General features: G+C 46.2%; 1 protein-coding gene across 1 annotated transcript in view; it reads left to right on the forward strand.

The window, feature by feature from the left end:
- Positions 1-2,668: 2,668 nt before the first annotated feature.
- CATSPER4 (cation channel sperm associated 4) overlaps positions 2,669-13,046 on the forward strand; it is an 80,135-nt gene continuing 69,757 nt past the window's right edge. Inside the window, exon 1 of the mRNA XM_087727088.1 lies at positions 2,669-2,802. The gene's annotated coding sequence lies outside the window, so the exon portion shown is untranslated. The remainder of the gene's footprint in view (positions 2,803-13,046) is intronic.

The raw sequence follows: 13,046 nt of genomic DNA on the forward strand, positions 1-13,046 counted from the left end.
TGACACCCCTGCCCTAGATCAAACTGGCTCCTGCGGACCAGATAGAAGCAATTCAAGATTGCTACTGCTTCAACATTTGGTGGGTTCACCCACTGAATGATTCTACAGGTGATTTGAAAGATAATTTGTGGAACAAACTATAAGCACTGTCCATCTGAAGGCCAAGAGATTGGGCCATTTTCTTCTGGTAAGTATGTTAATTTCCTCAGGGTTAACATGTTGGAAACTTAATGGACATTGAGGCATGGAGATGCTGAAAGTGGGAGAAAATTTTCATTTTCTTGTTGACCCCTCTCCGAGAGAGACGGAGGGAGAGAGAGGGGGAGGGGGAGGGGGAGGGGGAGGGGGAGGGGGAGGGAGGGAGGGAGGGAGAGAGAGAGAGAGAGAGAGAGAGAGAGAGAGAGAGAGAGAGAGAGAGAGAGAGAGAGAGAGAGAGAGAGAGAGAGACTGATTGACTTTCTGATGCCCTCTCTTCTCTCTCCCAAGTAGCAGGCTTGAGGGTAGTGTTTCCCAACCTCAGGAGCATTACAATGTGAGGACTTGAGCTCCCAGAATTCCCCAGACAGCTGTGCTGGCTAGGAAATTCTGGAGGGTTGAAGTCCACACATCTTAAAGCGCCAGAGATTGAGAAATACCATTATAGGGCATGGGTGTTTCTTTCACCAGACATCTGAGCCAATAAGCTGGAAAAGAATTTTGAACTTAGGCAACAGGTTACATAATACTATGGTTGAGGATGCATCTTGAACTATAGCCATAAGTAGCCTCCCCCTAGAATAGGGGTCAGCAAACTTAAACACTCAAAGAGCCACAAAGGTCCTAACCCCCCATTCAATTCTGGAGCCCACTGGAAGTCTGGTTCCCCCACCATAGAGTCTCCTCCTAGCGCAGCATGCTTTTTCCTCTATCAGTCCTAACTGAAAATGTGGAGGCGACCGGAGACAGGGAGCCACAGCAGAGAGATGAAAGAGCCACATGCGGCTCCAGGGCCGCAGGTTGCTGACCCTGCCCTAGACATAAATTAGAGAGCCGAAGGGGCGCAGTGGTTAGAGTGCAGCACTGCAGGCTACTTCAGCTGACTGTTAGCTGCAGTTCGGCTGTTCAAATCTCACCGGCTCAGGATTGACTCAGCCTTTCATCCTTCCGAGGTGGGTAAAATGAGGACCCAGATTGTTGGGGGCGATATGCTGACTCTGTAAACCGCTTAGAGAGGGCTGAAAGCCCTATGAAGCGGTATATGTCTAACTGCTATTGCTATTGCTATAAACCATAATTTTTAAATTACAAAGGCTGGTTCGTAAATTATTTGAATGAAAACCAAATAAATCATCTTGTGGCTTAGAGACAGGTGCGAACCCCACCATAATGGCAAAAGACTGTAGGAGGGACTTAACCCTAAAAACGATACTGTAGTTTCTTCCATCAGCAATCAGGTTTCTAGGTCATTTAAAAGAACAAAGGGTAGGATGGATGTTTATCACAGGTGTATACATAAGAGCGAGCGAGTGAGAGAGAGAACTGGCCTGATTTGTTTTTAAAAAGTAGAATGAAAGACCGATCCTATCTATGTGGCTAACCAAGCCATTCTTGGCTCACAAAAAATAAAAGTCCAGCCCAAAACACCTATCTGGAAGTAAGGCCAGAATCCCAATGGACAATAGAACTGACCTTTCCTAAGCTCATAACTCATCTTTTCCCCCATAAGTCTCTTTCTGCACCTGGAAATCTAACTTATAAGGAATATTAATGTGAGAATCCTTCTGCCTGGAGCAAGGCCAGCATCGTCAGGTGCTAAGAAGGCAAGACCTATTGTACATGTTCCAGCAGGAGCTCCACTCCTGACTTCTAGAATCTCCTGGCCCTCTTTGCTTACCTCTGCTCAACTTACTCCTAGGGGTAAGCAGTGATGCCTAAAGCAGCGATAAGTAATCTGCAGCCCCGCAGACACATATCACCCATAGTTTAGTTTCTGAAGTCCTTTGCGGGCAATTCTTCTAACCTTTGGCAAGAGTCAGGGCTGCTGGAGGTCCACAATGGTTTGGGAGAACCTCTAACTAAGATTCTATGCAGTTCAGAGAACCCCCAAATCCCACTCCTGGCTGGCCACGCCCATCCCTCCCCTCTCAGGAGTCCCCACATGACCCATTTTAGATTCAGGTAAATGCAGGGCGCGCGGGAGGCTCGGAGAGGGTAAAAAACGGGCCTACTGGAAGTTTGGGAAGGCCGGAAAAGGGCCTCCAGAGCCTGAGGGGGCCATTTTCACCCTCCTGGAGGCTCAAAAAAAGCCTCTGGAGCCTGGGGAGGGCAAAAATGCCCCCCACTGTGGTGCAGGAGGCTGACTAGGCCACACCCACCATCGCCACGCCCACCCAGCAACCCCCTGCTATAATTTTTGAAGCCCACCCCTGGCAAGAGTGATATGCCTCTTTCCCATCAACTACTGTTGGGCAGAGAGAAATGAAAGGGTAACGCTATCCACCTTGGGCTATTCTCTTGCCCACCGCCCCTTGCTTAATGCCACCACCCCTCCACCAGTTGAGATGTGGTCTCCCTCACACTCAGTAACGGTTGCTCAAGAGACCCCGAGGCTAAAGAGAAGGAAGGGCAACCTCTGCTTATCATCTTCTCTGTTCTCTTCCTGGGTTTAGAAGGAGACGGTAGAAGACAAGTCAAGCTGGGTGGCCTGCTGGGTGAACCACTGGTCTAATCCCCAAACTGCCTCTTGCTCTGAAGGAATGTGGTTTGGCTGAAGATATCTCCTTGCCTGTTTCTGTGTTGCTTCAGTTCCTGGCTTAAGTCAAGGTGAGTCAGTGACACAAATGCCTGGTTGGAACTAGAACCTGGAAGTCTTGGCTGGTCCCCTGTCAGAACCAGAATGGCTGGTCCTGGAACAACCCTCCTCCCACAGAGTAACCTGACATTATCTAGGCGACTAAATCCACCCACAGTGACTTCTAAATCACCTTCACCTCTGGTATAGGCGACTTCCCCAACCTAGAGCCTAGAGTACAAGTGTTGTACTCCCAAAGGTCCCAGTTAGTGTGGCTGTTGGTGAGAATTCAAAGAGTTGGATTCCCTGTATCTGAAGGACAGCCCATTTGGGGAAGACTATCATCTCATGGCTGGCTGCATTCACACAGCATCCCTAACCAGATCTCTTATGTAGCTGCCCTGGTACAGTTCAATTCACGTTCACCTTGGTTAGTTATTTTTTTGGCATCACATGTCACGTGCATCATTTTGTTAGTTACTTGTTGAACCAGCCCTCTGGAATATGTTGTTGCTCCCCTCCCCCCACCCAGTGAGATTTACCCCCCACCTTCCTAACCTTCCATAACAGCTTGACGAGCCTGTCTCTGCCAGTTGGGTTGGGGCCCCAATGGAGGAATATCATGCTGGAGGTGGCTGATGGACTAATAGTAGATCTCCCACCTGGACATCCTGCTCCCTCCCCTCCCATCTTTTAATAATAATGGTGTGTGTGTGTGTGTGTGTGCGTGTGTGTGTGTGTGTGTGTGTGTGTATATATCCGTCAATCGGCTCGTCACAAGAGTCCATCATGACAGAAACCCAACATTTTTACTGTGGCTTTGTTATATTTGTGTTATATTTGTGCTGATAAATAAATAAAGGGAATAAATCAGCCCAGGTTCGAATCCCAGTAAGGGTATGGCTGGCTGATGAGAGCTAAATAGCTTGAAATGGATCTATACTAGTAGTCTCCCTTTATTTATTTATCAGCACAAATATAACACACACACACACACACACAGACACACACACAGACACAGACACACACACAGACACAGACACAGACACAGACACAGACACACACACACACATACACACACACATGTTTATATATGTGTATGTACACACACTATATATGGAAAAGGTTTCCTGTCGGTCATGTCCAAGTCTAGGGTATGATGCTCATTTCCATCACTGGGAGCCAGTGTTGTCTGAACATGCTTCTATGGTCATGTAGCCGGCATGACTATATCCCAAAGACAAATGGAACAATGCTACCTTCCCACCGAAGTGGTACCGATTTATCTACTCACATTTGCATGCTTTTGAACTGCTAGGTTGGCAGGAGATGGAGCAAGTAACAGGAGCTCATCCTGTTGTGCGGAACTCAGCTGTCAGCTCTCCAGCTGACAAGCTTCAATTTATTGACATTTGTATGCCACCCACTCCCTTGGGACTCTGGGCGGCTTAGCGTCTTTAATCGCTGAACCATGGTGTCCCCGTATAGACATACATATGTGCATGCATATATACATACATATATACATACATATGTATTACATATATGGTTTTACCCAGGGGTGGGTTCTGGCAGTCACTACTGCTGTTTCGCTTGTGGGCACACTGTCTGAATGTGCTCCAGGCATGTGCTTGACGCGCGCTGCAAGCACATGCACAGGGCAATAACAATTGTTCTGCGCATTGCACAGAAGCAAAAAACAAGATGGTGGTGCCTATGGCACTGCCCGGAGAACCAGTTCGGGGGCGTGGCAGGCCTGGGTCACTGCTGGTTCCAGAGACCCAGGCTGCCAAACTACTACCAGTTCCGCCGAACCGGTAGGAACCCACCACTGGTTTTACCATTCTTAATATTGTAAACCATGAGATGGATGGCAAACACATTTAATAGATATACAAAACAAAACAAACACCTATCGAGAAAAACAGCTGAATCTTTCCATGAGGCCTGTTGAGTAAATCCAATCTTCGTGTGGAAAGAAGCAGGGTGGGGAGGGGGGATAAATATCTGTCAGCCCCACCAGCCCTAGGGGACAGCCCCCTCCCCACAGTGTGGGTGGACAAAAATGTGGGCCAAGAGGAAGCAAGGTGCTTAGGTGTGTGAGACGAGAGTGCATCAGGGATGACGCAGAGAAGAGGCCCAGCCTGCCTCACACGGGTGGTGGTGAGGATACAGCCACAGAGCTGGTTCCCTTGATCTGATGCCTCTGAGACAGCCTGGAAACAGCAAATGCCTTTCGCTGTACTTTATTTTTGCACTGGGTTATGGATGAGAAGCCATGAAGGGCCCAAGTGGGTGGTTTCTTACAGATTTAACCCAATTTCTCCATATCCTACATCCCTGCCAAGCTGTGGCACATTTAAGACAGCTTATTTTTTTACAAAAATGGGAGCCGTAACGGGCAAAAAGTTTACGCCTTCGTTTTGCATCCTGTACCTTTTAACCTGCATTGGAAAATTAGTGCCCTATTCACACTTATTTTGGAAAGCTGTAAACATTTTTATGGGCTTCCTCCCTCCCTCCCCCCACTTCTTTCTTGTGGTTTATTTATTCAATCAAACCTGTTGTTAGGCCTCTCCTGTATCCCTCTTGAGAAATTACAATCTCAGACCTACATATCTGAATAAGTAAAACTTTTGTTCATCCTGCTCTTTGGCCCAGGAGTAAGCCGGGTTTGACGTTTGGAAGCCCTGTATAGCTCTTGGTTGAATTCCAAAATATCTCCGCAAGAGATCAGTTCGGACCACTGGTTGAAATGTTATCTGCCTCATCTCTGCAACCTGCTGTTTGGGGGAATGAGAGGGAGAGAATGAGAGGGAGTCAGAACAAAGAGGGGGTGGGAATCAATCCTCCACACTATTTTGGTTTACCCTCATCCTATTTGTGTGTGTGTATTCTCTGTGTGTGTGTCTCTGTCTCTGCTCTCTGTCTCTGTCCCTCCTACCTGCTATCTGGCCCCTAATAGATTATCTTGAAAGCAATGTCTCAACACAGCTAAAAGATATATAGCTGATAAAGGAGGAGAGCATGTGGCTTAGTGGCTAATATAACTGCCTAATATGTAATACAGCCCAGGTTCGATTCCCAGTAAGGGTATGGCTAGCTGATGAAAGCTAAATAGCTTGAAATAGATCTATACTAGTCTCCCTTTATTTATTTATCAGCACAAATGCAACATTATATATATACACACACATATACATACATACATACACACACACATATATATACATACATATATCTGTGTGTGTGTGTGTATGTATCTATCTATCTCTATCTATCTATCTATCTATCTATCTATCTATCTATCTATCTATCTATCTATCTATCTATCTATCTACTGTATATAATATTGTTTTATTCTTTGTTGTTCTTACACTGGGCACTGATTCCTCTGAGTAGCTTTTGTACAACAGTATTAGGGATTCATCAAACAGCTTATTTATTTATTAATTAAATTTATACACCACCCATCTTGCTGCTTAGGATGGCTCTGAGAAGTTTGTTAAGACAGAGGCAATCCAACATCAGAATACAGTATAGGAAACTTTAGCTCTGTTAGATGCAGGGCCTCAACTCTTAGCCATCTTGCCACTTTCATCAAATATGCATCTTGTTGGAAGAAGTTCTCAGAAAAGAGTTTATCTTTGTTGCCAATTTTATTTATTTGGGATATTCACATCCTGGTTATCAAGGCTCAACAGCATCATGCAAAGGGCCTCTTCCTTCCATCCTTCTGCCCAACAACAATCCTTTGAGACCACTGAACTTCTGTGAGTGAAGTTTTCAATTTGGGTTTTCCTGGTCCCAGTTTAGCAACTGAACCACCACACCATTGTGGTTCTTGGGCTGAAATTTGGGCCTCCCCATTCCTGATTCAGGACATTAAATCGGGTGGTGTCCAACTTTGGCAATTGTGGATTTTGACTCCCAGAATCCCCCAGCTAGCACGGTTGGATGCCCTGACCTGTGGGGCTTTTTAAATGTCTACAAACTCAGATAAGGGTGTTGATATTGACTTGCATGCTCTAATGATCCATCAACCTCTCATTAAAACCTTGCCCAGCCTTTCTGATTGGATTTGTTTGGGAAGGGCATTTAGTCTCTGACTTCCTGATCACTTAGAACATCTGTACAGGTTGTTAGGTAAGCTCCCCGTTGGGAGAGCGAGTGTGTTCAGAGAAGCGTTGTGAGAGTTGTGTTGGAGAACACACAAACCAGCATACAGAGACACTGCCGTTTAAATAGGCTTTTACTTTCATGGAAGTAGAGGTATCAGAGTCCATCAAACAGTCCAAGTCATACACGGATAAGGCAGCCAATCATCAATGTCTTTCAGTTAAGGGATAATCCAAATAACATAGTCCATTATCATATAATCAGGTCAGTACTCAAAGTTTGCTAGCAGTTGCAAAACTTACAATAGCTCACAGCACTTCTAGCTTCCAAAACAGATCAAATCAGCCCAGCATCTAACGAACAGAGAGCTAACATCTCTCTTATGCCAGCCTTTTAAGTGTTAATGAATGTTAACGTGAAATATTATCTTAGTTTTAGATTCAAGATTTTGGGTGGAGGGTTGTTGCTAGCCACTGAGAGTAGAAAAGTAGAGCATAAATCAAACCTCTAAATATTAACCAATTATTTCAGAATCCAGGCAGGATGTTGGTGTGTCTGTCATTAGAAGGACCGAAAGATTACTGCCACCAATATATGATTATGTAGCTTGTAAGCGGTGTATTATTACACATTCAGCACCTATAGCAGCACAACTTCCTGCCTAACACAGCCCAATGTCCCATGGGAAGGCATGGAAAAAAGTAATGCCATTTCATCATGATTGCTGTCGCTTCACCTGGCACCTCCTGTATCTATGTCCATTTAAAGCCTTGCCAGCTCCAACACCTGGCATCCTTGGGCACCTGCCAGGCAATTGCACCTTGGGTGGACCCATTACTGATAATGCCTGCCTGTCCTTCTCTTTTTTCTTTTTAACCGGAGCTCTCGGCTACAGTACCTGGCAGAGCGAAGTGGCCATATTTGTTTACATGATGTCCCTGGTGTAGGGATCATTTCAGGGGATTTGGGGGAATTAAAGGACGATCTTGTGCCATGCCGAGGGCACTGTATCTAGTTAGTCAACGAGGGTACCATCAGTGGTGGGATTCACTTACCTTTGCTACTGGGTCACAAAGTAGAACTGTGCTCGCCGAAGGTCATCCATTACATCCAGCAGCCGCCGCTAACGATTCGCCCAAACCAGTAAGAACCGGCTGAATAGCACCTCTGAGTACCATGCTTGATTAAGCATTGCCCGAGAAGGTTCTCAAATCAAGACACAGTGCTCAAGTCAAGAACAGGCTGCGGTTGAGGAAAGATGGAGGAGAAAAAAAACTACAGGAGATATCTGGATGGACGCGTGCTTCTCATCCAACGTTGGATCTTCATTGCAAGGGCCAGAGTAATCATGGAAGGAACCATTGATCTTCCCAATGTTGCTGGATTCCAGGCTGTCATAGCCTCACCCAGCATGAACAATGGTAAGGGATGCGGAGGGTTCAGATGGCCAGTGACCTCTTAGCCCTGAAGATTAGGTTCTCAATGACCATGATTGTGAGGGCTCTACATTCTTCTCAGCATCAGAGGCAGAATCAAACTCTGAATGCCATCAGCTAGACGCAGTGTTTCTCAACCTTGGCGACTTTAAGTCCTGCAGACTTCAACTCCCAGAATCCCCCAGCCAGTTATGCTGGCTGGGGGATTCTGGGAGTTGAAGTCCACAGGACTTAAAGTCGCCAAGGTTGAGAAACACTGAGCTAGAGAATACAAATCAGAAGGTACTTCTTGGACTTCCAAAAGGCATTTGGTTCACTGCCTTGGGAATAGGATGCTAACCATGATAGATCTTTAGTTTGATCCAGCATGACCTTCTCATACACCCCTTATGCAGCAAGTGGATCTATTTAGGCCTGGTTCAATACACAGCACAATGAAGAGGAACTCTGAATTGTGCGTCTAGTGGATGATTGAAGGTAAAGGTAAAGATTCCCCTCGCACATATGTGCTAGTCGTTCCCGAATCTAGGGGGCGGTGCTCATCTCCGTTTCTAAGCTGAAGAGCCAATGGTGTCTGAAGACATCTCCGTGGTCTTGTGGCCGGCATGGCTAAACACACGGAACGCTGTTCTCTTCCCACCAAAGATGGTCCCTATTTTTCTACTTGCATTTTTTACACGCTTTCAAACTGCTAGGTTGGCAGAAGCTGGGACAAGTAACGGGAGCTCACTCCATTATGCGGAGTGTAACCATTCGAACCACCGAACTGCCAACCTTTCTGATCGACAAGCTCATTGTCTTAGTCACTGAGCCACCACTCAATGGATGATTATATACACTTAAATTTAAAAAAATAAATAAATAGGTTCCTACACTAGTGAGCTAAATATTGTCTTTCATTCTTCATTTGTACTGGACTCATGTCCATGTTCTCTTTGGTCATCATCCAGCATTACCTCCAAGGAAGATTGTCTTTTCCATGAACACTGTCCAGGTACTACAAGAAGACTTCAGAATTCCATTTACGACCTTTGGGATAAGGTACGGTATTCTTGCAGTTCCTAACCTGGGGCTCAGATTATTCCTCAGCAGCTAACTCTCCAGGTCTCCTTGCTCAAATCCGTACCCCTGGATGTCACATGGAAGCACTGACCTAGCTCGGAGAAGCAGAGATAAGGGCTGTAAAAGGAGACCTATATAATTAATAAGCCCTATTCCCAGAAGCTAAGCAGAGAATAGCAAGCGTGAACTCAGCCACCTACACACACCCAGCTGCACAGCTGTTTTGTGCTTGTTGTGAAACAATTCTTTATAGATGTCACAAGTCAGCCTGGAGCATCCTGTTGGGTTTAGAAAGCATTGGGGGTGGGGGTGGGGATAAGAAGAGCAGACTATCAGTGGAAAAGATTGCTAGAGGAATCCACAAGAAACTTTTGGTAAGCTGAAAAATAAATCTCTACTTTCTTTGTCTAGAAAATGGAGCGAGTCTGACTAAAGAGCCTCTTAATGCAGGTGAAGCAGGAGAGTGCAAAAGTTGGCTTGAAACTGTTGGCTTGAATCTCAAACTGTTGGCTTGAAAATGGTGGCTTGAAACTCAACATTAAGAAAACTAAGACCATGGCATCTGGCCCTCTCAATTCCTGGCAAATAGATGGGGAAGAAATGGAGGCAGTGACAGATTTTATTTTCCTGGACTCCAAGGTCACTGCAGATGGGGACTGCAGCCAAGAAATTAAAAGATGCTTGCTCCTGGGGAGGAAAGCGATGGCAAATCTAGACAGCTTACTAAAATGCAGAGTCATCACCCTGCCAACAAAAGTGCCTATAGTCAAGGGTATGGTTTTCCCAGTTGCAATGCATGGTTGTGAAAGTTGGACCATAAGGAAGGCTGAGTGCCAAGGACTAGGATGCTGGAGAAGACTCCTGCGAGTCCCTTGGACTGCAAGGCCATCAAACCTGTTCAGTCCTAGAGGAGATCAACCCTGACTGCCCTTTAGAAGGCCAGATCCTGAAGACAAAACTCAAATACTTTGGCCATCTAATGAGAAGGAAGGACTTCCTGGAGAAGAGCCTCATGCTGGGAAATACGGAGGGCAAAAGAAGAAGGGGATGGCAGAGAATGAGATGGAGGGATGGAGTCATAGAATCAGTAGGCGTGAGCTTAAATGGACTCCAGAGAGGACAGGGAGGCCTGGAGGAACATTGTCCATGGGGTTGTGATGTGTCAGACACGACTTCGCAACTAGCAATAACAATTAATGTTTTTGAACCATGGAATTAAACCTGAAAGCCTGAAAATGCTCTCCCTAGTTCAGATTCATACTGCATTGAGTCAAGATGAACTTTCCATGAAGTCATCTGTATTCTTCAGAACAGTGTGTGGCTGGTGCGGCTGCTATTCAAAGGTGGAGAAGACCAAATTTCTATAATTTACAGAGAAATGGGGGATTTACTTTATCGTGAGATAAGCTTTTTAAACCTGTCTTTTTTTCCCCAGTCAGTCTGCTACTGCATCATAGGGTGGAGCAGCTGAAAGTAGTACAGCTAGACCACAATGGAACCCAACATTTCTAAGCGAGAAAACTGTTAAGGGAGTTTTGCTCCATTTTACGACCTGTCTTGCCTGAGTAGTGAAGAGGATCGCTGCAGTGATTAAGTTAGTAACAAGGTTGTTAAGTGAATCTGGCCTCCCCAGGGACTCTGCTTGTCAGAAGGTCGCAAAAGGGGATCACATGACACCCACCTGGGACACTGCAACCGTCATAAGTATGAATCAGTCACCAAGCATCTGAATTTTGCTCCCGTGACCATGGGGATGCTGCAATGACTGTCAGTTTTTTTCAGTGACATTGTAACTTTGAATGGTCACTAAACAAACTGTTGTAGGTCGAGGACTACCTACACTGTAAGCCATCCCTATTCCTCAGGCCTATATAATATCCCACTCATCATTTAAAAAAAAAAGGGAATTAAAAAGAGGAGCAGAAAGAGAAGGGGAGAAAAAGACAATTCTTACAGGTAATCCTTGACTTACAACCATTCATTTTGTGACCGTAGGAAGTTGCAACGCACTAAAAAAAAGTGACACAACTTGTTTTTCACACTTAACGACCGTGGTGGCCTCAGCATGGTCACGTGATCAAAATTTGGGCGCTTGTATTTGTGACAGTTGTTATACTGTCCCGGGGTCATTTATAACCTTCCCAGCCAGCTTCTGACAAGCAAAATCAATGGGGGGGGGGAGCCAGGTTCACTTAATGGCCATGTGTTTCATTTAATAACTGCAGGGATTCGGTTAACAACGACGGCAGAAAAAAAGTCATAAAATGGGGCCAAAACGTATTGGACAGCTAACCTGCCCAGCAACGGAAATTTTGGACTCATTCCATTGTGGTCGCACGTTGAGGACTGACTGTGTTTTCTCAATCAAGCCTCATTCTTGATTACCATCCTTTGGAAAAGTCTTGTCAATTCAATTTACAGCTTCAGTTTAAAAAGAAATAATGCCATGCATCTCCAGGGCTTTTACCTATAAAGATACAGCCAAATCTTGTCAGAACTAATCCCAGCATTCAGCAGTGGGATTCAAATATTTCAGCAACGGCTCCTCTGCCCGGTTGCTGGGTGGGCGTGGCCATGGTGGGCGTGGCCTAGTCAGCCTCCTGCGCCACGGTGAGGAAGGGGCATTTTCACCCTCCCCAGGCTCCAGACGCTTTCCCCGAGCCTCCTGGAGGACGGAAACGGCCTCCCACCGTGCTCTGGAGGCCCCCCAGAAGCCGGAAATGGGCCCATTTCTGGACTTCCGGTAGGCCCGTTTTTCACCCTCCGGAGGTTTCCTTGAGCCTCCAGGAGGGCGAAAACGGCCTCCCCTGGGCTCCAGAGGCCCTCCAGAAGCCAGAAACGGGCCCACCCGAGGTGGGTAAAATGAGGACCCGTATTGTTGTTGGGGGCAATATGCTGACTCTGTAAACCGCTTAGAGGGGGCTGAAAGCCCTATGAAACGGTATATAAGTCTAACTATTGCTATTGCTATTGCTATTTCCAGACTTTCTGTAAAGCCCTGTTTTTGCCCTCCCAGGCCCCCTGCCCTCCTGTACTTACCTGGCATGATTAACGGGCCGCATGGAGACTCCTGGAAGGGGCGGGATGGGTGAAGCCTGCCAGTCCTTACAACAACCGATGCAAAATTAGCATGCTGTTCGCCTGAACCAGTCCGAACTGGCTGAATCCCACCCCTGCCAGTATCTGTGTGATAGAGGGTTTTTTTTTAAGCCAACTTCTGAGAAGAGTTACGCATGGTTTTATTTCTTGCTTCCTTTAGCCCTTTCTCTGAGACTTGCAAAGAAATCCCTACTTAGAAGGACCCATGGGAATTCATGTAGATTATCACATCCTCTTAGCTCATGGCAGTGATATATCTATACAGGTGCCTCTTTCAAAGGCCCTATATATCCATGCCTAGCTGGAGGTAACATGTGGGAGATATTCACTAGAGCAGGTGGGAAGAGAACTCTAGAGGCCTGCTATGATGGCTGGGAACAACCAAGCCCATCTCCATCTTCCCTGGCTCCAAGGCGGGCTCTGAGCCTATTATCATGTACCATGATTGGCTACAGAGGCTCATGATTGATGGCAAACAGCGGAAGCCTTAGCTGCAAAGCTCCGGGACGGAGCAGACCGTTCCAAAAGGTATTTATTACATGGTGTAGCAATGTTTCTTA

The sequence above is a fragment of the Thamnophis sirtalis genome, unplaced genomic scaffold, assembly GCF_051295495.1.
Source record: "Thamnophis sirtalis isolate CommonGarterSnake01/CBP01778 unplaced genomic scaffold, rThaSir2_p1.2 scaffold_13, whole genome shotgun sequence".
Lineage (NCBI taxonomy): Eukaryota > Metazoa > Chordata > Lepidosauria > Squamata > Natricidae > Thamnophis > Thamnophis sirtalis.